A 7,972-nucleotide genomic window follows, 5' to 3' on the forward strand; every position below is an offset into this window, starting at 1 on the left:
TAATGAAAATTTTATTCTTGGTAGGATCATTGAAAAAAAAAAAAATAAATAAGATTTCAATTTTTAGAGGCTAATTATTTTACATTTAAATTTTATTTTATTTCCTTAAAATATCGATTATGTTAATTATAATTATAATTTAAGTTTTTTAATTATAGCTTTAGAAAAATTATATTCTTGAATTATCTTATTCAATTATATTTGCTGTAAAATTCTTATATTTAAAAAAAGAAATAATTCTTTTTAAGGAGTTGTCTAATTTTTTTTAAATAAATGAAATTTTTTAAAACTAAAAATTTAATTTTCTATAGAATTATTATATTTTAAAAAGAAATCATTTGTATTGAAAGTAGTGTCATATAAAACTACCAATCTCCTCAATTTGACACATTGTGGTAAATTATACTTCAATTGAGATCCATTTAGAATTTAATTGAATTTTCTCTCAATTTTGGATATATATATATGAGATTGGAAAAGAACATTGTTTGTCCTTCATTGGTCAATGCAAACATGTGTATGAAATTAATTGCATAAACCTAATGTACTACACTTAAAGAGTTGTACTTAAGCTTTGCCTTATCAAAATGAAACTTAGTAGAGTCCAACTTAACTTATTAGATGACCCATTAAATGAAACTTGACCTTTTTTTTTTTTTTTTTAATACATAGAGTTTCAACCTATGGTGTCTGATTCTAATGATTGTACTCTTTATCATCAAATCAAGACACCAATTGGTTGTTGGTGTGGATGGGGACTGAATCTCAAATATCTTATTCAATCATCAAAGACTTTACCAATTAAGTTAACTTGACCTATTTAGAGTCCAACTTGAAGTACGCATAATACCAACATACCAAGGAAAAATATAGGAAGAAGAAAAATGGATGACCCCCCTCCCCCCAACACACACATACAGATATAGAGGTTGAGTTCAAGTTATACATTATATAACTTTTAACCATTTTTAACTGTAGGAGGGGTGAGGCTGAGTACAGAATAGAAACTGTGGGCCTAGCCCAAGGAGGGAAAAAGGCCCACCCACACATCAATCCTAGCCCAACCCGTGGATTAGAGCCCGAGGAGATGAAGAGGCCGACCTCCCAAGGAGCCCGAGGAGCAAGCATTCCTTGAGAATTACCAAGCAAGTCGATAGAACCAGAAGACAAGAAACTGAGGAAGGTGGAAGAAACGCGTGAGCAAAGAAGAAAGGAAATATCTAGATAAAGTAGGCATCACCTCCGCATTTAATGCACTGTACCAACTTAAATGGTCGCATTAATAAAGGAATGATCCCTAAACAGTAGCCTCACAGCTTGCAGCACAGTTTACTACCTCCAGCACAGCCCTGATGGGACAAGTATCCAAAGGAAGGCCCCTAACTATACAAGTGGAGGACTAGGATGCAATCCAAAGGACTATATAAAGAAAGGAAACCCCTCCAAATTGGGGGACGAGAAATTGTAAGAAAACAGAAGAACTGTGTAGGGAAACTCTGTATTTGAAAAACTTGAACTCAATACTAATGTTGGCTCCTTGGCCAAATCCGAGGAAGTGTTAATTCCCAATTTGGTCTTATACGAATGATTTATTGAGTTATTTTTATTTCAAACACAAGATTTAGATTATAAGATTGCACTAAAAGTGACCTCGAAAACCCATTACTCTAAACAAATTAATGGTATTGGGCCTAATGACCTAACTCTATCATCCTAAGTGGGCTTAGTGTATTTTCGGGCCCATACATCAACCATTCAATAATTTTTTACTATATATGTATTTTGACAAATCTACTATTTGATCACATTGTCTCTTTATACTCTTCATGCTTACAAAATATCAAAATAATTAGAGATCAATAACTATTTCATCCATAAAATGTTTAAAAATCAAGGTTTTTTTTTTTTTTTAAACAAAAATAACTTAAATTTATACACAAAACATTAATTTATGGATCAAATAATAAATAATATCAAATTTAAATGAAATTTGGTGTGCATATTGTAAGGACTCGATTTGTGACGGCCCCAAGATAGTATTGGGTCCGCACGTTTAGGACCCAAACAATATAATTTGTAGAGCGTGAGTTTGAAAGGTTAGGTCTTGGTCACCGAACGGTGGTTTGTCAAGGTATTCATACGGAAATAAACTATGCATGCTCGAGAGGTTTTTCTCCCCGGTTCGGCCTGGGAGGCTCTGGTTCTTAGCCTTTTTTCCCAGCCATTTCTCCGGATTGCTTGCTTCTCCTTTTATATTAGCCTATATCCCTTATCCTACGTCCACGTGTAGGTTCGACTTTCCAGGATTGATACTTGTCCCATCAGCCCATACCCAAAGTGGTTGGGGGTGGTTGTAAAAACTGAAGAGCATGGCTCTGTCAGGTGCAGAGTATTCAATGGCAATAATGGCAGCTTTCCCTTCGTCCTTTGTCGCCATATTATCCAAGGGTCCTTTGTCTATCAACGCAGATATTTTAGGTTTCTCCCAAAACCGTTTCTATACCGTTCTCGCCCTTTCTTCCAAGAGGACCTTAGGGATGCCGAGGATAGAGTCATCCTCGACTATGTCTCAAGGTTATTTGGACTTTTATTATATGTCCTCGACTATATACCACCTCGGCTCGGGCCTTGGACCTTAATATAAAAATGGGCTGAGATCATAAATTCTTTGACCCCACACATATTATAAAGAATTAATAATATATAATCTATCCGTAGAAGTTTTAAAATATTAAGTCAATAAAAAGTTATTGAATTGTATATTAACAAAAAAATTACACCAAGATCACATCTCACAAAAGATTATATATATCATATCAAGCAAGAGCAAAACACACACAAAAGTTGTTGGCAACCATCCACAGTTAAAGTTTTCTTTTTTAATTTTAGAATCGCATATCTGTCATACAGAAGTCCCCAAAACTCAAAAGAGCAACATATTGCAATCCAATACCAAATTTGAATAGCAAGGAGGAATCAAAATGTTAAGCACGATAAAATTAAAAAACAGTGATAGAATCTACTACCAAGATAACATCTAAAAAGTCCAATATCCAAACTAAACACTTCTCTAACCGACCATTGTTTAGCAAGATATCTATTTATACATCTTACATTATATCTCAATTAAATACTTTTTAATATTTTTAATAAAAATGTTCAAGGTTCAAATATTCTCTCTGTGGTAAGAATTATAATTATTAAAAAAATAAAAAATAAAAAAAAAAACCCCTACTATCCAACTACCACTATGATTGCCGAAGATCGCACTTGCTTCTAGTGGACCAAAATTTCCTCTTGAGCTGACATCTATGTTTAACTTACCCTGAGGAATGAGGAATCCCAAAAGATCATAGATATTATTTTTTTGGCTTTTAGCAAGTGCCGAATTTTATTTTTTTCTGGTCCACCAATATACTCTTAGCGGCACAATAAAAAAAATAAAAAATAAAAAAAACAAATGAGTGGTTAAAAATAGATTTGATCACTTGATAAGGAGAGATTTTTTTTTGTTTTTGGTTTAAATGACCATTTTGTGGGGTGAAAGCCCAACAGTCCGTAGAGTCAAAATAGTGCAATTTAAGTGCCCAATTATCACCATCCTATACATGACAAGATGGCCTTTGTCCTCACATGTAACATGTCCTGGTGGTCATTTTCATAGGCCTGACACTAGTCCACGCTACCACCACCACCGCTATCACCATGATTTCATTGCCATCACCAATGTGATTCTCATTATCTGCAGAATTATTGGCCTATTCCAATATTTTTTGATAGGGACTAGGTGATTCATGATCACCCTCAGTAGATCTTTTTTCTTGGGCAAGTCTCATAATGAATTTGCCTTTCAACTATTTGGGAAAAGTTTAAACCTAAGAATATCAATTTTTGTGGCTCATCAGTCAAACTAAAACTAGAAAGCACAAACTATATGCTCTACATTCTGTTTTGGGACCCATACCTTTGAAACAGGGAATCCGCTGATGTATTTTTTGTGCACTAAACAATCAAACGATATCCAGTTGTTCTCATATCCTAAAACTATGTTTACAATATGCTTTGATTTACATCCATGACCTTAAATTTGTTTATATGCTTTGATTTACAAATCTCGCTCTCGAGAATAGAGAATCGAGAGAGTGAGAAAGTTGGCCGAAATATTACTAAAATTTAGTATATTCTTGTCACTTCCATATTATATCCCTCCCTTCTCCATCTCCCTCGATTTAAACATTGGATAAGGATAGATCCTTTGGCCCAAAAGAAAATTTTGGAAGAAGAGAACGAATGAAAATGAAATTTTTTTCTAATGCCATTATATTAGGATGATTTCACTATGGCAGGTTCTTCAACAAAATGAATCAGCACAAGGAACCAAAATGATGGAATATTGACAGCTTGCGTTAGTTTCATTTCCTCCCTTACTTTTCTAGCTGATACATGTGTTACTTGAACCAAAAACTTAAAAAGAGTTTTGCTTTGTATAGTAGAGTCATTTCTACTTTTATTGATTTCCATTCTAAGCTTGGTACAAGGAATTTGATACCAGATTCTACTAGTGAGCATCTGCATAGAGGATACTCTGCCAACTTGTACTCGATTGTGATTTTCCCACACTTTCACATAGGAATGACGATATTATGTCTCCCACTTCAAACTTTATTTCAAAGATACCTTTCCCCGTATCAGAGAAAGAAAGAAACAAGTAGTAACTTTACAACCACCTGCTCAAGAAAATGACACATAATTGGCATAAAATTCATTCCGATAATTCTCTTTTTATTTTTATTGGTAAGTTAAACTTTGCTCTAACAATATGGAGGGGGCCATTTGATCCACTCATTGGTTAATTCTAATAAATATCATGAAAAAATTGAGACAAGGATGGTAAAATAAATTTTTTTTTTTTTTTATTAGAAGAAGAAGAAGAAGCTGCTGTAAATATCACCTTATTTATCAGGATATATATATATATATATATATATAAATTCATTCAACAGTCTTCACATCTACCTAGACAAACCAAAAGGGCCTCTTAAGGAAGTTGGCACCATGAGTCTCAAATTATTATCTAAGTAATACAGTGAATAATGAAACTTCTGGAAAGATTCCAAACCACTGACATAGTGCCACACTAATTTGAGGGTAATTCTTACATGCTCCGGGAACAATGCTCCCTACTCTCTCACATGAGAAGTGGGCCTCAAGGTGGGACCCATGCGTAAAACCCACCCCTCATGTAAGAGGAGAGAGCATTGCTCTTTGAATAGGCAAAATAAAGAGTAGTTTTGGTGCCAAGTTGTGCCACAACTCGCCCATGTGGCGAGTTATGATTGGTAGAGAGATGTACCACATAGACCCACTGTCACCACCTTCACTAACCACAACTCGTCACATGGGCAAATTGTGGCACAGCCAGAATTTTTCCAAAATAAATGTGTACCAGCTTTTACAAAAAAAATGCTGATGTACTTTCTACCCATCTTTGCTTCATTAATTTACTAGGAGCCAAAAACAAGAGAATGATTGATCAGAGAAAACGCTCTAGGTGAATATGGAAAACATGACTACATGAGACACCAAGTTGACTCCACAGTGAAAATGTTATGTAGATGCAATAAGCATATATCATTGAGTTTGGAAACACAGCAAACTGTCAAATAAGATATAACTTTAGCACAAAAGAAACAAAACACAAGTGACATTGAAATAGCCATGATGACTTTTCACCTTATCTAAGAACAGTATTCAGCAGAGAAAAAAAAAAAAAAAAAAAACCAGAAAAGCTATTTCACGCAAGGTGAAACACAAATAAAAAAGAAATAGCCATTTTTTAGAGAGCTTAACAAGTTGACTGCACATCAAGTACAGGACTTGAGGGTAACAAAATATGTAAAACAAGAAAAACTTGAAGTTTCCAAACCAGCAAGCATCAAACAAGAATTACCCGGGAAAGGATTCAGATCTCACATTGAATTCTCCAATTCCCTTCATTTTTTTGGCTGGATGTGAGTCACATGGCATTTATTTGTTCTTTGAATGACACGTCTTACGTCTAAATAAAAATTAGTGAGAATTGGAGAATTCAATGGGAGGGATCTATCCACAGTAATAAGTTGAACTTGATGAGGCAAAAAAAGAGACGTGTCAATTGAAAAGAACCAACAATAAGAAATTCACAGATTCATTAATTTTGTGAAATGAATTTGGCCACAAATTACATGCAGATGTACTTAAAAAGGAATGCTAGATTAAGAATCATTCAGCTAAACATATCTCTGTGTTTATCATATCATCACCACTGTCATCAGCATCATAGTATTCATCATTATGATGTTAAAAATAGAGTTCATCATCGTCATCATCATAATGTTAACGATTTTCATGACATACATAGTCTGTTTCCACCAAAAGAGTAGAAAAAAAAGGCACATACAATCTTTGAAGGCAAAGGCAACTTTCCTCAAAACCGACCGGTTCAAAATTTATTCATCTCATAACCTGCAAATTACTCAACAACATATCATAAGCTCATAACACAAAACAATGCACTAAAAAGTATTAGTGGTGCAAAAATTAAAAGAAAAGGCAAAAAATAGAGGCATATTCCAGAAAACTAGTATTTGAACCCAAATGTTTTAAACTCTTCTTTTTTCTTTTCTTTTTTCTTAGTAAGTAATACATGCAGCAGGAGGGTCTTGAGCCCCATCAACAAAATTCAACCTTCCCTTGCTTTTTTACAAAAGAGAGAAGGTACCCATTTAGTGTTTTGATGATCTTTATAATTCCCAAGTGAAGTAAATACAAAAAAAACCAGACTAGAAGGCTCAATTAAGCAAAGATTCCCCTTTTATCCTTCTTCATTTGCATCCCAACTAGTAAAAAAGACCAAACTATATCATTTTCTGTTGCCTCACTTCAAATTTTTCAGCAACAAAACACAAAAATATATGATTCCATAAATGCCAAAAGATGACACAAAGAAGAAAGAGAGAGGTGAGCGCTGGATGCAGAGGTTTATCGACCGATTCATGTTTGTTTTAGTGTCACAACAAATTCCCAGGAAGAGATCGATGAACCGCTGCCTCCAGTGACTTCACGCTCAACTACCACAACTACCCCATAAGCTTAACTAACCCAACAGAGAAAAAAAAAAAAAAAAAAAATCTCTCTTTTGCCTTTTATTTTTTTTCTGACAACAAAGTCATAAAAACTTAAAAAACTAAAAACATTCATGAAATGAGTAAAATTGCTAGATCAAACATATATTCAAGTACAAATTTTTACAAAACCCAATAACCAAATGGTATCAAACAACACAGATCTGAACACTAAAAAACTGATTACAAAGAGAAGTAGAAGGAAAAAAAAAAAATTGTCCTTTTACAACGATAATCATAAATAGCATAATATTGTACTAGTTTATTTATAAAGAGAGAAAGTTAGTTTAAGAGAGAGAAAGACTGATTAAACTGAGGAATCTGAAGAGTCACCATTACCGTACAATCTCTCTCAAACTCCTCTCTCTCTCTCTCTCTCCCCCACCCCCATCATCTCTCTCTCTCTTTTCTCTCTTCTTTTTGTTGGAAACTTGGAATCTCTCTCTCTCTCTCTCTTTGCTTTGCTGAGAGAGTGACACAGAGTGACTTTTTAAGGTTTAGCTTTTGAATTTACGATATTTTTAGTATTACTACTATTTTTATGTATTATGGAATTACCTTATTGCCCAACTAAATCGAATTGACTATTATGTTTTCTTCGGCTCGTTGATGGGAAATGGACGAGGTAGCGTGTCGTCTTATGATTGGGATGGTACAATGGTCCATAGAGTGTCCTTTTTTTTTTTTAAGGAAAAAAACAAAAACATAACACTTTCTCCACAAATTTTAAAAGTGACCGTAACCGGTGAAAAAATATATATATTTTAAGTGGTGAATTTAAATTATAATTATAACAATTTATTTTGAAA

The 7,972-nt window shown here is 33.8% G+C and overlaps 1 long non-coding RNA gene across 1 annotated transcript; it reads right to left on the reverse strand.

The window, feature by feature from the left end:
• Positions 1–4,289: 4,289 nt before the first annotated feature.
• LOC115966007 lies at positions 4,290–7,645 on the reverse strand. The gene is made up of 2 exons (XR_004086248.1): positions 6,440–7,645; positions 4,290–4,727 (listed from the first exon to the last, which is right to left on the reverse strand). It is a non-coding gene; the product is annotated as an uncharacterized LOC115966007 (long non-coding RNA).
• Positions 7,646–7,972: the final 327 nt, after the last annotated feature.

The sequence above is a fragment of the Quercus lobata genome, chromosome 10 (genome assembly GCF_001633185.2).
Source record: "Quercus lobata isolate SW786 chromosome 10, ValleyOak3.0 Primary Assembly, whole genome shotgun sequence".
Classification (NCBI taxonomy): domain Eukaryota; kingdom Viridiplantae; phylum Streptophyta; class Magnoliopsida; order Fagales; family Fagaceae; genus Quercus; species Quercus lobata.